Genomic DNA, 19,990 nt, shown 5'->3' with positions numbered 1-19,990 from the left:
ATTGTATCGGGTTGGTGTGCGTTGTGTTCTTCGCGTTCTTCGTGTTCTTCCGCCTCTCCCTCTCTTTCCCCCTTTGATTCTTGGGTCATTCGCAAGATCGGGCCACACACGGGGTCTTAGACCTTAACATATGGTATCAGCAGCCTTTGGTTTCCGCGAATTTGACCCCCCACCCACCCAATTTCGTCTCTAAAAAAATTTTCCAAAAAATTCCCCAAAAATAGCCCCAAATTGCCTTTGGACGGATCTGTGATTTGGTTGAGTTTTGAGTGGTTTTGGTCCAATAGAAACTTGTCTTTGGTGTTGATCTGCAATTCCCCCACCTTTCCACAGCTTCTAGTGCCAAATTTTCCTCGAATTCGAAGGTTTTCGGCCCGGATTTCCGCCCAAATCGAAGAACAGCCCGCAGATCTGATTGCGACCGGAAGTTCCGCCCCGCAGGACCGGAAGTTCCGCCCGGGGACCGGAAGTTCCGCCCCTCAGGACCGGAAGTTCCGCCCCCCGGGACCGGAAGTTCCGCCCCTCAGGACCGGAACTTCCGCCTGGCCGAAATTTTCACAGCTAACTTCGTTTTTCGTTTTGGCACTAACCCCTTGTGTTTGGACTTCGTAGTGGGTGCCATTTCAGATACCTTCCGCAACATCAACTACGACGACGGCACCCCGAGGATCCAAGCGGTTCATTTGACACCTTCCACCATAGCAAGTTCAACATCGTCGGCCACCGTCATCAAGTGGTATAACTTGCCCCCTAACTTGTAGCCTAAGCTTCCTTTGCGTACCTTTCCTATCGAGAGTGGCTTTCTAGTGTTGCGAAGCATTGCGCAAGCGTCCCGACCGTGAGGGTGTGCGTGTGTTGAGCAAAGCTACGAAGCAAGCTCGTTGTGAAAAGATAAGCAAAAGAAGTGTGACATACTTACATAGATAGTGAGAAAAAGAAAGCTTATAAGCATACAAAAAAAAAGAGTGTGAAAAAGCAAAAGAAAAAGAGTGTGAGTGACACCTATACACAAAAGAGTCCAAAGCTTCTAAGAAAAAGAGAGAAAAGAGAAGAGAGGCGTCTTGCGCAAATCTTGTTGCTTCTCATTTTGCAACCAAGCCATGGTCTCTCTTGCGTTAGCGTGACACCGAGCTAGTAGTCTTCGTTAGAACCATTTTGTTCGTGCTCATTTTCCGTCGCGCTAACCCCATTTTTGTCCCACGTGTGTGTTCCACATTGTGTATGCCTTTTGTGATCACCGCTTTTGACTTGTGACTTTTGAATCTTACCCACTCTTAACAACACACTCGATTTTGGATTTCGTCTTTTGGTTTTCCACCATACTCACCTAACACCATATTTGCTAGCTTTTGCGTGTGTCTTTGTGTGAGTGCCCGATACAATTGTTCTAACTCTCGGTTTGTTGGATCACCCCAATCTTGTCATACCACGGTAAGATTGCGAGGTAGTGTTCTTCCACTAACATACACCATATAGATCTTGTCGTGCTAACATGGATAGCGAAGACGAGGATACGGAGGAGTACACGGAGCACTTCGAGGAGGATGCCTCTTCAAGCACCGCGGATGTGGAGGAACATGTGGAGCTCTACACCGACTATGGCTCCGCAAGCATCATCGGCATGACCGACATCGAGGAGCTCTACACCGACTATGGCTCCGCGAGCATCGCCGACATGGACGACATGGTGGAACACCACCACGAGGACGACATCGACGAGCTCTACATCGACAATGGCTCATCAAGCATGGACGTTATGGTGGAGCAACGCCACGACTACGACATCGACAACATGGCGGAGCCTCACCTCGACTCCACCTTGAACACCGCCGATGCTCCCACATACCCCTACTTGGCCAATGGAGCTACATATGAAGATCGAGGACCTCCACGATGGCATCATCATGTGGATCATCAAGAGCGTCCCCAACATGTTCGGCATCGACACACTTCTCCAAGCTCCACAAGGCGCCATCATGAGAGTGCCTATGCACAAGATCATCGACATCACGGACATCATATGGAGCATCAAGAGCGCCCCCAACATGAGCCATCACCTCGGCAAGGCAAGGACCGTCATCGACTCACACCATCTCATGATCGTCGTCGACCACCACCACCTCGTGGTCTACATCGACATCCACCCACGCATGATCTTCGACGACACTACTCAAGACATGGTGATGAGACAAGAAGACGAGAGCCTCGACATGAAGACCTTCCTCATAAGGCGACTTCTACCTCTTGCGCCACCACCACAATGGCCCCTACCTCGTCATATGCCTATGGACTCCGATGCTACAAGTGCAAGCAACAAGGCCACCTTCCACGGGAATGTCCCAATCTCCTATGTGAGGTGTGCAAGGCCAAGGGTCACGTGGCATGGCAATGCACAACGCCAAGCGCCAAAAAGCTCTACTTCGACGAGCTCAATGCACAAGTCTCCAAGATGCCACCACTTGAGGACGACTTAGGAAGCGATGGAGTTGAGCATGGTGAGCATGGGATTCTCCCTTCACCCACGGAGGCGCATGGAGTTGAGATGGTTGAGCATGGGATTTTCCCTTCAACCACGGAGGCGCATGGAGATGAGCAAGTCGAACCTACTCCTACATGCTTGATTGATGAGTTGGTACCAACCCCATGTGAGCATGAGAGCCACTTAGCCCACTTGAGTGAGAAGGCTAGTGAGTTGAGTGACTTCCACCCCATATGTGAGTTTGAGTGCTTCCATTTGGAGGACATGAGTGATACACAAAGTGAGTTGAGAGAGGTAGATGATAGGTCCATGGAGGACATCGCATTTCCTAACACATTAACCTCTCCCTCGCTTGTGTCTTCTTATGTTGCACTAGGTTCCACGGAGGACGAGTTCCCACTCATGGAGAAGATGTACATGGTGCATGAAGACGATGATATCTCACCATGCTTGCTCCAAGATGGACATGTCGACCACATGGATCCTCATACTTCCACAACACCTACATCACATGAGTCGGCCTTCAAAGGTAACAACATAGGTGTTGATGATGCCATGATCCCACTAGTGGACATGATGACTTATGAGTGCATGCATGATCTTGATGATACATTTGCTACGTCACTTGATTCTTTCATATTCCCATGTGACGCTTTGCGTGTTAACATTGTTGATCATGTGGAGTTGATTGATTGTGATAACATGAACATGCCATGCTATGAGAGCTTCAATTTTTCTACCATTGCTTGCAACATGTCGACCACTTGCTCTTTCCCATGTAATGCTTGCAATGATAATGACAAGGATGACATTAGCTTCCAAATGCTTTGTCCCAAATGTTTACACTCTTCCATGATCCTTGCATCCAAGATTGCGAACAATTGCTCTTTCCTATGCTTGGTATGCAAGAATGCTTATTTTATTGTTCACGAGATGGCCCCCATAGCCTTCTCAATCTTTGATGATCATGAGTTACCACATGCCATGAATGCACCTTCTTGCCATATGCACCATCGCCATGCATTTCATACTATCTTGCTTGACACTAATGGTGATGTGTACAAGACATGGAACATCATGATGGATGATGTATTCATCTACCATGCACACACGCTTTTTGTCTTGTTTCTTCCATGTGTAGGCACAAGGACGACAACTTCCACCGCCACGGAGCATGAGCTCACGAAACGCGCAATTGAGAGCTACCCCATCAAGGACCTAACCCGCGGGAATCACACCAAAGGGTATGTTCCCACAAGCCGTCGCCCTCATGTGTTTCCGACTTGGTTTGTTGAGCTTTCGGTTTGGTCCATTTCCTCGTCACCTCTTTTGCTTCTTATGCAACATATCTTGACATATCTTGTTGGCACAATGGTTGTTGCATGTCTTGATGAGATCATCATACACTCCAAGAATCTCAAGGACCATGTCATACATGTGAGAGACACCTTATGCACCTTGTGCCACAAGTTACACAAAAAGTTGCTCTTCTTAGGATTTCTCATTTCATCTTTGGCATTTGCAATGGATTCTTTGAAACATGAGGATACCCATACTCGGCTCACGCCACCCATACTTTCCCAAGCTAGAAGTCTCCATAGCTTTGCCATTGCACATAACAATTTTGCCCCAAATTTTGCCGCCGATACTTGCCTTTTGATTGTTCCATTTGAGTGGGACAATACGACATATCACATTTTTGCCACTTTACATGCACAAACTTTTGCCCCACCAAATTTTGGATACGTCGACACTCTTTCGATTACCATTTTTGCCACATGCCTCTTGGAGAACCGACTTGATTCTTCGTATTTGATTGAGAGCCTCTTGCTCGCCGGTCACCAAATTGGCATCCACAAGCTTTCCTTTTGCAAGTTGCTTTTTCCCTTGTTCTTCTTCGACCGAGACGTTGCCCCTCCACCACTACATGGGAGACCCATGATGGACTACAACAAAGACGCCTGCACTACGACGAGCATCCCTAAGGACACAAGGGCACCTATACAAGTCCTTCCCGTCTACCTCATCGGTGAGGAGGAGCAAGAGTCGAGGACGACTCTTCCCCAAGGGGGGGGGAGATGATGCGGGGTGGCTTTTGGACACCTCCGCTTCAAGACCGACAAGTGCATCCCCGCCTATCGTCGACGCTACACCATGGCCAAGGAGTCCCCCAAGTGGACCAACAACACAAACCCCCGCCATATATGTCAAGGTGAACTCCTTCCTCTCTATGGTCGATCTCAACACCAACTTGAATGGTATGCTACCTCATGCCTATCATCTTGATGTCTATAGGTGCCGACTTCGACAAGGACCAAGAGAGAAGGAACTCCCATGGTGCATGATGCAGCCCGACCTTCGGTCTACACCGCATCATATACTTCATCGCCAAGAGAGGATGCCATGGAGACCCGAGGACGCAAGGCCGATGTCACGGAAGCATGGAAGAGAAGGAGAAAGAGGAGCTGGACGCTCCAGGCCGGAACTTCCGCCCCGGATGGCCGGAACTTCCGCCCCCAAGGACCGGAACTTCCGCCCCCAAGGACCGGAACTTCCGCCCAGATGCCGCCAAGATGCCTTCCAGCGCCCAGAGAAATGGATCAGGCCGGAACTTCCGCCCCGAGGGACCGGAACTTCCGCCCACTCGGAACTTCCGCCCAAGTTCCGCCCAAGTTCCGAAATTACGCCGAAACGCCCCTGGATGTTACTGCAAGGAAATTGGCCATTTCCGGAACTTGGCCGGAACTTGGCCGGAACTTCCGGCCCGGCCGGAACTTCCGCCCCCCAGGACCGGAACTTCCGCCCGGGGACCGGAACTTCCGCCCAAGACGGCCGGAACTTCCGCCCTACCGAACTTCAAGACAACAAAGACTTTTCAGCGTGTAACTTATCCCTTCGCCCCCCACCTATAAATAGGCTAGTTGGCTCAGATCTGAGATTAGACAAGATTTAGGCTTAAACATGACTTTGAGCTTTGTCTCCCTAGGGTTTCATCCCCTTTGTATCAAGGCACCCCATGTTGTATGATTGGATCTATGTGAGTGAGATTCTAGTGTAGCCCACTCTCTCTCCCTCACCTACCTCCATCCTCAACACCGATCTCTCACTCCGGGATTCTACCTCGAGTCTCTCCCGTGGTGATTCTATTGGCGTGGTCCATCGAGCCACGAGGGTAAGTATCGATTGTATCGGGTTGGTGTGCGTTGTGTTCTTCGCGTTCTTCGTGTTCTTCCGCCTCTCCCTCTCTTTCCCCCTTTGATTCTTGGGTCATTCGCAAGATCGGGCCACACACGGGGTCTTAGACCTTAACACAATGTGTGAAGCATCATCCGTTCGGGAGCATGGTATAAAATGAGCCATTTTTGAGAATCTATCCACTACCACAAAGATGGAATCATGACCATATTTAGTTCGAGGTAATCCTAGTACAAAGTCCATGCTTATATCGGACCAAGGAGCATAGGGAATAGGCAACGGTGTATAAAGACCATAAGAGTTGGAGGTGGACTTAGCTTGTAAACATGTCGTGCAACGGTTGCATAGGCGCTCCACATCACGCTTCATTCGTGGCCAATAGTAATGGGTGGAGAGCATAGAGAGTGTCTTGTCACGCCCAAAGTGACCCATGAGACCACCACCATGCGATTCTTGTAAGAGCAAAAGGCGAAGCGAGGACATTGGAACACAAAGTTTGTTGCCCTTAAACAAGAATCCTTGGTGCAAATAGAAATCATCGATGCCCTTTTCAATGGAACACTTTGCAAAAATTGGGCCAAAGAAGGTATCGGAGGCATAGTGTTCTTTGATTTCATCAAGACCCAACACATGGAAATCCAAACGAGTGAGTAAAAGGGTGAGCTTGCGGGAAAGGGCATCCGCCACGACATTGTCCTTGCCCTTCTTGTATTTGATTACATATGGAAAGGACTCAATGAACTCAACCCATTTTGCATGTATTTTGTTCAAAGTGTGTTGACTTTTCAAATACTTCAAAGATTCATGGTCGGAGTGAATAATGAACTCTCTTGGCCAAAGATAGTGTTGCCAAACTTCAAGAACACGAACCAAAGCGTAAAGTTCCTTGTCATATATAGGATAGTTGAGGCGTGCGCCGTCCAACTTCTCACTATAATATGCCACGGGTTTTCCATTTTGCATGAGGACACCACCGATTCCAAGGCCACTCGCGTCACATTCTATCTCAAATGTCTTAGCAAAATCGGGAAGAACAAGTAGTGGTGCCTCGGTGAGTCTCTTTTTCAATTCATCAAAAGCTTTTTGTTGTGCTTTTCCCCAAACAAACGGAACATTCTTTTTTGTAAGCTCGTTTAAAGGGCAAGCGATGGTGCTAAAATCTTTCACAAAGCGGCGGTAAAATCCGGCGAGTCCATGGAAGCTTCGAACTTGACCAACATTTGTGGGAGTGGGCCAATTGTGGATGGCCTCAACTTTGGAAGAATCAACTTCAATCCCGTTGGCGGAAACCACAAAACCAAGAAAAACCAATTTGTTTTGAGCAAAGGTGCATTTTGGGAGGTTGGCATAGAGCTTCTCGTGGCGTAGTATGCATAAGACTTCTCTCACATGGTGAACATGGTCCTCGAGATTTTTGCTATAGACGAGAATGTCATCAAAGTAAACAACCACGCTCTTGCCAATGAGTGGTCTCAAAATGTGATTCATAAGACGCATGAAAGTCGAAGGAGCATTAGAAAGACCAAATGGCATGACAAGCCATTCATATAGACCAAGCTTGGTCTTGAATGCCGTCTTCCATTCATCACCAATTGCCATGCGAATTTGGTGGTAGCCACTACGCAAATCAATCTTAGAGAAAATGGTGGCACCACTCAATTCATCAAGCATGTCGTCTAAACGCGGAATGGGATGGCGATAACGGACGGTAATGGCATTGATGGGGCGACAATCCATACACATCCGTTGCGTCTCATCCGGTTTAGGCACAAGAATCACGGGAACGGCGCAAGGGCTAAGGCTTTCTCGAACGTACCCTTTGGCGAGGAGGTCTTGTATTTGTCGTTGAATCTCCTTTGTGTCTTCGGGGTTGGTGCGGTAGGCGGCTCGGTTTGGAAGGGGAGCGCCGGGTATGAGGTCGATGCGGTGCTCGATGCCCCGAAGCGGTGGTAGTCCATGAGGTAGCTCGTCGGGGAAGACGTCTTGGAATTCCTTCAAAAGAGACAACAAAGACGAAGGAATGTTGGTTAAGTCATTAGTCTCCTCCGAGGGGCCCTTGCAAATGAGCACGTAGTGTAGGGTGGTGGATGGGTTGTGGTGCACTTCTCTCATCTCACTCTTGGTAGCTAGGAGGACACTTTTCATCTCACTCACATATGGTTTGTGGTGCTCACTCTCTTTTTGGTGGATCACTCTCTCACCTCTCAACTCACTAGTGATAGTGGCTTCCTTAGCCCTCGCTAAAGCCTTTGCATTGTCCGCAATTACTTGGCTAGGAGTCATTGGGCGTAGGATGTAGGTCTTGTCGTTGACCTTGAAGCTATAGGCATTTGTGTAGCCATCATGGTTGGCTTTCTTGTCATATTGCCAAGGGCGACCAAGTAACATGTGGCACACCGTCATAGGCACGACGTCACAATCAATGGTGTCTTCATAAGCGCCAATCTTGAAGGATATCGTGACGGTGTGTTGGATCTTCACATTTCCATTGTCGCTTAGCCATTGCACATGGTAGGGATGGGGGTGTTTCCGGAGCGGGAGGTTGAGCTTGGTGCATAGTTCGGTGCTTGCAAGATTGTGGCAACTCCCTCCATCGATGATAACCTTTATTGACTTGCCATTGATTCCGGCTCTTGTTTGGAAGATATTGCACCTTTGGTCTTCATTGGGAAGTGTATGGGTTGTCAACACTTTGGTCACCACAAGAGAAGGGCTTGCATCATGCACACATAGGACTTGCTCTTGGTCTTCCAAGTCATCATCTTCATGAGAGGTTGCGGCTTGTACCAAGGCTTCATATTCACCTTCACTCAAGTACTCCACATCTCCATCATCTCGAGTGATCATAACTCTTGTGTTCTTGCATTCAAAGGATTTATGTCCTTGAGCACCACACTTGAAGCAAGTGATGTTACTAGATCCGGTGGAAGCTTTGGAGGACATGGTTGATTGCTCCGGCTTGAAGCTTGTTGTCTTGATGGCACTTCTTGCTTGCTTTGGAGGATCCTTGGAGGCAAGTGAACTTGTGTTCTTGATGCTTGAGGAGGCATTCATAGCATTTCTTGCGGCGAAGAAGGTCTTTGTCTTTGCACTTGCTAGGTCTTCTCGCACTTGGCGCTCGGCCCTTGTTGCTTGGTGGAGTAATTCAACCATGTTTTTGTAAGGCAAGAATTCCACTATTCTCTTGACGGGGATGTTCAAGCCATTCAAGAATCTTGCAATAGTTTGCTCTTCTCGCTCATCCACATTTGCACTCATCATGGTCATGTGCATCTCCTTGTAATATTCCTCAACGGACTTGTAGCTTTGCTTGAGTTGAGTGAGCTTGTTGAAGAGGTCACGCTTGTGGTGAGTTGGTACAAAGCGGGTGTGCATGACTTCTTGCATCTCTTCCCATGTGTCAATGGGTGCTAAGTCTTCCTTCTCACGCTTCTTGTTTACCTCTTCCCACCAAACATTTGCATATCCTTCAAACTCAAGTGATGCCATGGCAACTTTCTTTGCTTCGGAGAAGTTGTGGATGCGGAATATCTTGTCAACCTTGAGTACCCAAGACAAGTATGCGTCGGGATCTTCCTCTCCTTGGAACTTGGGCATGGTGAATTTTAGCTTCCCAAAGATTTCTTCCTCATTGCGGTCATTGCGTCTAGGAGGTGGTCTTTCTTCACCATGAGCTTGACGTTGTTGAGGTTGAGGTTGTGGACCTTGAGCATCTGATGTAGCCCCGCTCACCAACGACTCTACATCAAGGCCAACAAGTCCCCCAAGTGGACCAATGACAAGGGCTCGAGTTAAAGCTCTACATGACAAGGTGAACTCGCTCCTCACTTCCCTCGACCTAGATACCCCATTGGATGGGATGCTACCTCATGCCGAAACCCTTTGTGTCATTAGGTACGTGGAGCATCAAGATCACGGAGAGGACGTTACGCCATGGTCAAGGGAAGGAGAGGAGCAGCTGATCGAGAAGATGTACACGGAGCTGGACCCGACGTCGCCCGAAGAGCGCAAGGAAGAGGAGACGGACGGCCGGTCCAGAACCCGGTCTGACCGGGCTGCTGACCGGGCCACCCGGCTCAGGATCCGGTCGACCGGCCGCTCGCCAGGCCACCGGATCGCAACCGGGCTACCAACCGGTGCCATCCGGACAACATCCCGGGGCCTCGGGACTTCGTCCGGTCGGCGCCCGGTCACAGGCCCGGTCCGGACCGGACCGCCCGGTCACAGGCCCGGTCTGACCGGATCCCTGACCGGCCACCCGGTCACAGGCCCGGTCCGACCGGATCCCTGACCGGCCTGCACGACTTAAGTTATATTTTCGGCCCAAACTTACCTTTTCGGCCTGTGTCGCCTTGTAAGACTATATAAGCACCCCAAGCACCCCTTTGGCTCTTTAGACTTGTTTAGAACTCAAACCTAACTTTGAGCTTAGTCTCCCTTGGGTATCATCCCTCTGTAATCAAGGCACCTTGGTTGTTGACTTTGAATTTGTGGAGTGAGATTCTAGTACTTGCTACTCTCTCTCCCTCCCCAAGTTCATCCTCTCCAATCCCAATCTCTCTCCGGGAATTCTGCCTCGTGCCTCTTCCACGGAGATTCTATTGGCGTGGTCCATCGAGCCACGGAGGTAAGCATCGGGTGTATCGGGTTGGTGTGCGTGCGTGAGTCTCGGAGTTCGTCGTGTTCTTCATCCCCTCGCGTTTTTCCCATCTCACCCGCTTGGTTTCGAAGTCAATCCGCAAGATCGGGCCACACACGGGGTCTTAGACCACATCATATGGTATCAGCAGCCTTTGGTTCCCGCGGATTTGACCCTCCACCCACCCGATTTCGTTTCTAGAAAATTTTCCAAAAAATAGCCCTAAAGTGCCTTTTGACCGATCTGTGATTTGGTTGAGTTTTGAGTGGTTTTGGTCCGTGGATCTGGTGTTGTTGTGCTTGATCTACTATTTCCCCAACTTTTAGCCTCCAATTCCATCGTTTCCCTTCGATTTGGTCGATTTGGCTTGGTTTTCGTGAAGAACAGGAGAGAGAAAGTGCAATCCCGAGCAGTCCGGTCCAGACCCCGGTCAACCGGCCGCACGACCGGCCGATCCGGTCCAGACGCCGGTCAACCGGCCGCACAACCGGCCCAGCCGGTCCAGGATCCGGTCCAACCGGGCCTCCGACCGGGTGACGCAGCGCCGCCTTCGACCTCGACATCCGGCGATCTCCACCACCACCACCACCACCACCACCACCACCATCGCAGGTATAACTTGCAGGTTTACCCTTGTAACCCCTCTTCCTTTTGCGATCTACCCTATCGAGCATTGCTTGTCTAGTGTTGCGAGACATTGCACGTGGCCCCGCATTGTGAGGTGTGTGTGTCGCGTTGAGTAAGGCACCCAAGCAAACACTCGTGTGGCAAGATAGCAAAAGCGAGGCTAACGCTAACATAGTGCGTGAAAAAGCCCCAAAAACACAAAAAGAGTGCAAGTAGCACCATACACCCATACATACCAAAGTGTCCACAAAAGCCACCAAAGATAAAAACGAGTGCAAGTGCCACCATATACAAAGAGAGAAAAAGCTTTTAAGCAAAGAGAGATAGGAGAAGAGAGGCCGCGTGTGAATCTTGTTGTCTCTTCCTTTGCAACCAAAGCTTTGCCTCTCCTTGTGTTAGTGTGACACCGAGCAACTATACATACACTTTTCCGCTCGTTCCTTGGTTGCACTAACCCCGTTTATCTCGTGTGTGAGTTCCACATTTTTCCGTGTTTATAGTGATCGCACTTTGACATTTGGATTTTTGGACCTCATCCACTTTTAACAACATACTTGATCTTGGATTTGTCTTTTGGCTTTCCACAACACTCTCCTAACACCATATTTGCTAGCTTTTGCGTGTGGTTTTGCGTGTGTTCCCGATACACTTGATCTTACTCTCGGCTTGGTTGATTGCCTCAATACTATCTTACCTTGGTAAGAGTGCGAGGTAGTCTCCTTCCACTAACACATACAACATAGTTCTTGTTCTTCCATCATGGATAGGAGTGGAGATGAAACAAGGGATGGAGAAGTCCTTCGGAGCACCGAGAGGTTGGCGACTCAACACAACCTATGGATTCAACGCCAAGAGTTCAAGGAGCAACTATCACTCTTCGAGACTCGCATCGATGAACAATATGAAGAAGTGGCTCACAACTTCTCCACGGTGAACCAAGATTTGGCTCTCCTCCGTGAAGCTACGGACAACTTGAATGGCCAAATGGCGGCCAATGATGCGAACATGGAGCGACGCATGGACAACCTCGAGCGCGCCATCACCAACTTGGGTCGTCATCGCCGACACCGCTCTACTTCATCATCATCAAGCTCGTCACAAGATTACTATTCTCATGGCCACCGTTCGTCATCAAGCTCCTCCTCAAGGCATGAAGACCATCATCGTCCTCATCGACCACATGCTCGCCAAGAAGACTCTCGCTCTAACTCAAGGAGAGGTGAATTCCATCGCCATGCTCGTCCTCATGAACGACCTCCACAAGAACAAGCTCCTCACCAAGATCGTCATCAAGCGGCTCGCCATGCCCACCATGGGTATGACGACCATCCCCAAGACAACATCCACCACAACATGGCGCCACATGGTGATGCTCCCGCCCAAGGTCGTCAAGAGCAACCAAGGCGTGATCTCCGGAATCATCCTCGCCATGACCAAAGGGGCCGAGGGCAACCACAACATGATCAAGATGAGAGAGCCATAATTGGGCAACGCCAACAACCTCGCCAAGACCCGCAACAACATCCTCACCATGAGCCAAGTGAAGCTAGTGTTCACCTCCAACGCCAACCCAATGCTATGGTTGGTCGTGGAAGACCTCCTCCACCACCTCAAGTCGCAAGAGATGAAGGCATCCGTCCTCGCCGCCGCAACATGGAAGATGAAGAGAATATGTATGGAAAGCTCAAGTTCAATATGCCCAAGTTCAAGGGTGAAGATGACGCCGAGGCCTACCTCTCATGGGCACTCAAGGTTGACAAGATCTTCCGCATCCATAACTACTCCGGTGCCAAGAAAGTAGCCATGGCCTCCCTCGAGTTTGAAGATTATGCCAACACTTGGTGGGAACAAGTTGTCACTCTTAGGGAAGAAAAGGGTGATCCTCCAATTGATACTTGGGAAGACATGAAGGAGGAAATGCAAGCCCGCTTTGTCCCTACACACTACAAGACCGATCTCTTCAACAAGCTACAAAAGTTGAAGCAAGGCACCAAAACCGTTGAGGAATTCTTCAAGGAGATGGAGTTAACCATGATGAGAGCAAACATCCAAGAGTCCGAGAACCAAACCATCGCTAGGTTCTTCAATGGCCTCAACTACCCCATCAAGAAGATCGTGGAGTTCCAACCATACTCCAACATGGTTGAGTTGGTTCACCAAGCTTCCAAGGCCGAGCGTCAAGTGAATGAGGACATCAAATACTCCAAGTCCAAGCAATACTTCGCCTCCAAGCTTGCCACATCAACTCCTACAACAAGTGTCAAGCCATCCGCATCCTCTACACCTTCCAAGCAACCTTCCATACAAAGTCGCATGAAGCAAACGGTATCCTCCACCGCCTCCTCTAAGGCCTCTACGGGACCCTCCAATGTCACTTGCTTCAAGTGTGGCACCCAAGGCCACAAGTCCTTTGAGTGCAAGAACACCAAAGTCATGATCACTATGGAGAATGGTGATATAGAGACGCTAAGTGAAGGTGAATATGAAGCTCTAGTGCAAGCCGCGGTTGCTAATGAGGAAGACTATGATGAAGAAAGTGGAGAAGACCCTCTCTTATGCACACATGATCCAAGCCCTTCTCTTGTGGTCACTCGAGTGCTCACCACTCAACCCCAAGCTATGGAAGACCAAAGATGCAACATCTTCCAAACGCGTGCCGGCATTGGTGGCAAGTCTATCAAGGTCATCATCGATGGTGGGAGTTGCCACAACTTGGCAAGCACCGAGCTATGTGAGAAGCTCAACCTCACGCTTCGCAAACATCCTCATCCATACCATGTCCAATGGTTGAGTGACAAGGGCAATGTCAAGATTCAACACACCGTCACCGTCAACTTCAAGATAGGACCCTATGAAGACACCGTCGAGTGTGACGTGGTGCCTATGACCGTGTGCCACATGTTGCTTGGCCGCCCATGGCAATTTGACAAGAAGGCCATACATGATGGTTTCTCCAATGCATACACCTTCAAGGTCAAGGACAAGAAGTTCGAGCTTCGCCCAATGACTCCTAGCCAAATCATCGCCGACAATGCAAAGGCTTTAGCGAGGGCACAACACCACATCCACCATAGTGAGTTGAGAGGAGAGGGAGCGACCCACCAAAAAGAGAGTGAGCGCCACCACCCACATATGAGTGAGAGAAAGAGTGTCCTCCTAACCACCAAAAGCGAGTGGAGAGAAGTGAAAGACAACCCATCCACCACCATACACTACGTGCTCATTTGCAAGGGCCTCTCGGCGGAGACTAATGACTTAACCAACATTCCTTCGTCTTTGTTGTCTCTTTTGAAGGAGTTCCAAGACGTCTTCCCCGACGAGCTACCACATGGGCTACCACCGCCGGGGCATCGAGCATCGCATCGACCTCATACCCGGCGCTCCACTACCAAACCGCGCCGCCTACCGCACCAACCCCGAGGACACCAAGGAGATCCAACGCCAAATTCAAGACCTCCTCGCTAAAGGGTATGTCCGTGAAAGCCTTAGCCCTTGTGCCGTTCCCGTCATTCTTGTGCCTAAACCGGATGAGACGCAACGGATGTGTATGGATTGCCGCCCTATCAATGCCATTACCGTCCGTTATCGACATCCCATTCCGCGTTTAGATGATATGTTGGATGAATTGAGTGGTGCCACGATTTTCTCTAAGATTGATTTGCGTAGTGGCTACCACCAAATCCGCATGGCAATTGGTGATGAATGGAAGACGGCATTCAAGACCAAACTTGGTCTCTATGAATGGCTCGTCATGCCTTTTGGTCTTTCAAATGCTCCTTCCACTTTCATGCGTCTTATGAATCACATCTTGCGACCTCTTATTGGAAAGAGCGTGGTTGTCTACTTTGATGATATTCTCATCTATAGCAAAAATCTCGAGGACCATGTTCAACATGTGAGAGAAGTCTTATGCATTTTGCGCCACGAGAAGCTCTTTGCCAACCTTCCAAAATGCCATTTCGCTCAAAACAAATTGGTTTTTCTTGGTTTTGTGGTTTCCGCCAACGGGATAGAAGTTGATTCTTCCAAAGTTGAGGCCATCCACAATTGGCCCACTCCCACAAATGTTGGCCAAGTGAGAAGTTTCCATGGTCTTGCCGGATTTTACCGCCGTTTTGTGAAAGATTTCAGCACCATTGCTTGCCCTTTAAACGAACTTACCAAAAAGAATGTTCCGTTCGTTTGGGGCCAAGCACAACAAAAAGCTTTTGATGAATTGAAAAAGAGACTCACCGAGGCACCATTACTTGCTCTTCCCGACTTTTCCAAAACATTTGAAATCGAATGCGATGCGAGTGGCCTTGGAATCGGTGGTGTTCTCATGCAAAATGGAAAACCCGTGGCATACTATAGCGAGAAGTTGGATGGCGCACGCCTCAACTATCCTATATATGACAAGGAGCTTTATGCTTTAGTTCGTGTTCTTGAAGTTTGGCAACACTATCTTTGGCCAAAAGAGTTTGTCATCCACTCGGATCATGAGTCCTTGAAGTATTTGAAAAGTCAACACAATTTGAACAAGCGACATGCTAAGTGGGTTGAGTTCATAGAGTCCTTCCCTTATGTAATCAAATACAAAAAGGGCAAGGAAAATGTGGTTGCGGATGCACTTTCCCATAAAATTACTCTCCTACTCACCCGCTTGGAGTTTCACATTTTGGGTCTTGAAGAGATCAAAGAGCTCTACCCTTCCGATGCTTTCTTTGGACCAATCTTTGAAAAGTGTTCCATTGACCGAGGTTTTGATGATTTCTACTTGCATGATGGCTACTTGTTTAAAGCTAACAAAGTTTGCATACCGGAGTCTTCTCTTCGTAAGTTGCTTTTGCAAGAGTCACATGGAGGTGGCCTCATGGGTCATTTTGGACGCGACAAGACTCTTTCGATGCTATCCACACACTACTATTGGCCACGCATGAAGCGAGACGTGGAGCGCCTTTGCAACCGTTGCACCACTTGTTTACAAGCTAAGTCAACATCCAACCCCCATGGTCTTTATATGCCTTTACCCATTCCATATGCACCTTGGTCGGATATAAGCATGGACTTTGTACTTGGCTTACCACGCACAAAACATGGTCATGACTCAATATTTGTGGTAGTGGATAGGTTCTCAAAAATGGCACATTTCATTCCATGTCATAAGAGCGATGATGCTTCACACATTGCTTCGTTGTTTTTCAGGGAAGTGGTTCGCCTACATGGGATACCGGCAAGCATTGTGTCGGATCGAGACGTCAAGTTCATGAGTTATCTTTGGAAGTCGCTCATGGCCAAGTTTGGAGTCAAGCTTTTGTTCTCATCATCCTCGCACCCTCAAACCGATGGACAAACCGAAGTGGTCAATCGAAGCCTCTCCACACTCCTCCGCACACTTGTGAAGAAAAACTTGAAGTCATGGGAAGATTGCATCCCCCACGCGGAGTTCGCCTACAATCGAGCAAAACACTCCACAACATTACGGAGTCCCTTCATGGTCGTCTATGGATTCGAACCTCCAACGGCACTCGACATCCTTCCACTCCCTCTTCACCAACGGACCAACATGGACTTCGACGAGCGCACCACCGCCATGAAGAAACTACATGAAGAAACAAGAGCAACCATACAAGACCATGTACTTCGCCAAGCTAACCGCCTCAACGCCAAGAAGAAAGAACGAGTGTTTGAAGAAGGAGACCTTGTTTGGGTTCACCTAAGGAAAGAAAGGTTCCCTCAAGAACGCAACTCCAAGCTCAAGCCAAGAGGAGATGGGCCTTTCAAGGTCCTCAAGCGCATCAACAACAACGCCTACGTCATCGACATACCAACATCCAAGTACTTGGTGAGCAACACTTTCAACATCTCGGACCTCTCCCCACATCATGGAGATGAGGAGGAACAAGAGTCGAGGACGACTCTCTCCCAAGGGGGAGATGATGTAGCCCGCTCACCAACGACTCTACATCAAGGCCAACAAGTCCCCCAAGTGGACCAATGACAAGGGCTCGAGTTAAAGCTCTACATGACAAGGTGAACTCGCTCCTCACTTCCCTCGACCTAGATACCCCATTGGATGGGATGCTACCTCATGCCGAAACCCTTTGTGTCATTAGGTGCGTGGAGCATCAAGATCACGGAGAGGACGTTACGCCATGGTCAAGGGAAGGAGAGGAGCAGCTGATCGAGAAGATGTACACGGAGCTGGACCCGACGTCGCCGAAGAGCGCAAGGAAGAGGAGACGCACGGCCCGTCCAGCACCCGGACTGACCGGGCTCCTCACCGGGCCACCCGGCTCGGGATCCGGTCGACCGGCCGCTGACCGGGCCACCGGATCGCAACCGGGCTACCAACCGGTGCCATCCGGACAACATCCCGGGCCTCGGGACCTCGTCCGGTCGGCGCCCGGTCCACGAGCCCGGTCCGGACCGGACCGCCAGTCCACGAGCCAGTCGACCGGATCCCTGACCGGCCACCCGGTCACAGGCCCGGTCCGACCGGATCCCTGACCGGCCTGCACGACTTAAGTTATATTTTCGGCCCAAACTTACCTTTTCGGCCTGTGTCGCCTTGTAAGACTATATAAGCACCCCAAGCACCCCTTTGGCTCTTTAGACTTGTTTAGAACTCAAACCTAACTTTGAGCTTAGTCTCCCTTGGGTATCATCCCTCTGTAATCAAGGCACCTTGGTTGTTGACTTTGAATTTGTGGAGTGAGATTCTAGTACTTGCTACTCTCTCTCCCTCCCCAAGTTCATCCTCTCCAATCCCAATCTCTCTCCGGGAATTCTGCCTCGTGCCTCTTCCACGGAGATTCTATTGGCGTGGTCCATCGAGCCACGGAGGTAAGCATCGGGTGTATCGGGTTGGTGTGCGTGCGTGAGTCTCGGAGTTCGTCGTGTTCTTCATCCCCTCGCGTTTTTCCCATCTCACCCGCTTGGTTTCGAAGTCAATCCGCAAGATCGGGCCACACACGGGGTCTTAGACCACATCAGCATCTTCATTGTTGTTTCTTTGTTGTTGAGGAGGAGGTGGTCTTCCATGACCTTCATCTTGATCATCATTGTTGTGGCGTTGAGGAGGCCTCACACTTTCTTCACTTGATGCTTGGTGATGATTTGATTCTTCCTCCATCTCAACATCTCGTGCTTGATGAGGTGGTCTTCTACCATGAGGGCGATCATCATGATGACGACGGTTGTCTTGACCTTGACGGCGTGGTGCCCTATCACGAGGAGGTTGATCAACATTGATGATGCGGCGGTCTTGGTTCACTTCTTGTTCGGCATTATGGTGTTGCCTTTGAGCATTGGCCACTTGAGATGTGCGAGGTTGCCCTTGATGATGATGTGCCTCTTGCTCTTGGCGGAGCCTTTCTTGCTCACGTGCATGAAGGAGATCTTGATCATGACGAAGACGTTGTTGTTCCTCTTGGAATTGAGCATGGAGATGTTCTTGTTGAAGGCGTTCTTCTTCAAGGCGTAGACGTTCTTGGACAAGTCGAAGTCGTGCTTGCTCCGCTTCTTGAGCTTGTTGTTGAAGCACTTGAGCATCCACATTATGGTGGCGTGGGTCTTGATTGGAATCATGATGCGACGATGTAGGAGCTCGTGACCTTGAGCTATGAGAGCGCGAAGACCTTGAATGGTGTCTTCTATCTTCTTGACGGTTGAGTGTGTGGAGGATGTTGTCCAACGCCGTCTTCGTTTCTCTTGTTTCTTGACCTTGCATGGCGAGTGTTGCCTTCAACTCATTGCCTTGAGTTTCAATCTTCTCATTGAGTTCTTGAACTTGATTGTTGAGGTCAATCCTTTGCACTTGAGCTCTTTCTTCATAGCGGACGTTGGTATCCTTGAGCATGGCTTCAAATTGATTGAGCTTGGCGTGGACGGCTTGAGTAGCTATCCAATGTTGGTGCCGCGTCATCGGTAGTTGGTTCCCTTCTCCACTAGACATGGTTACAACTAAAACAAGAACTATGTGGTGGGTGGTTAGGAAAGACTACCAAGAGTGTCAAAACTTGCAAACCAAAATCGAAAAAGTGTTTCAAGTCGAGGAACAACCGATATGTATGCACACACACAAAACAAAAACTCTATATGGTGTTAGGTATGGATGTGGAAAGCCAAATGGAAGAACCAAACGAAGAGTCTATTGTCAAAAGTGGGTAAGATCCAAAAGTCACAAGTCAAAAGTGGTGATCGCAAAAGGCATACACAAGGTGGAACACACACGTGGGACAAAATGGGGTTAGCGCGACGGGAAAAATGAGCACGAACAAAATTGGTCCTAACGAAGACTATTAGCTCGGTGTCACGCCAACACAAGAGAGACCGTGGCTTGGTTGCAAATTTGAGAAGCAACAAGATTTGCGCAAGACGCCTCTCTTCTCTTTTCTCTCTTTTGCTTATAAGCTTTGGACTCTTTTGTGTATAGGTGTCACTCACACTCTTTTTCTTTTTCTTTTTCTCCTTTTTTTTTGTATGCTTAGAAGCTTTCTTTTTCTCACTATCTATGTAAGTATGTCACACTTCTTTTGCCTATCTTTTCACACGAGCTTGCTTCGTAGCTTTGCTCAACACACGCACACCCTCACGGTCGGGACGCTTGCGCAATGCTTCGCAACACTAGAAAGCCACTCTCGATGGAAAGGTACGCAAAGGAAGCTTAGGTTACAAGTTAGGGGGCAAGTTATACCACTTGATGACGGTGGCCGACGATGTTGAACTTGCTATGGTGGAAGGTGTCAAATGAACCGCTTGGATCCTCGGGGTGCCGTCGTCGTAGTTGATGTTGCGGAAGCTTAGTGGTAGCTGAAATGGCACACACAACGAAGTCCAAACACAAGGGGTTAGTGCCAAAACGAAAAACGAAGAAAGCTGTCAAAATTTCGGCCAGGCGGAACTTTCGGTCCTGAGGGGCGGAACTTCCGGTCCTTCCGGGCGGAACTTCCGGTCGCAATCAGATCTGCGGGCTGTTCTTCGATTTGGGCGGAAATCCGGGCCGAAAATCTTCGAATTCGTGGAAAATTTGGCACTAAGAGCGGTGGGAAGGTGGGGGAATTGCAGAT

The sequence above is a fragment of the Lolium perenne genome, chromosome 5 (genome assembly GCF_019359855.2).
Source record: "Lolium perenne isolate Kyuss_39 chromosome 5, Kyuss_2.0, whole genome shotgun sequence".
Lineage (NCBI taxonomy): Eukaryota > Viridiplantae > Streptophyta > Magnoliopsida > Poales > Poaceae > Lolium > Lolium perenne.
This window is presented reverse-complemented; position numbering follows the sequence as displayed.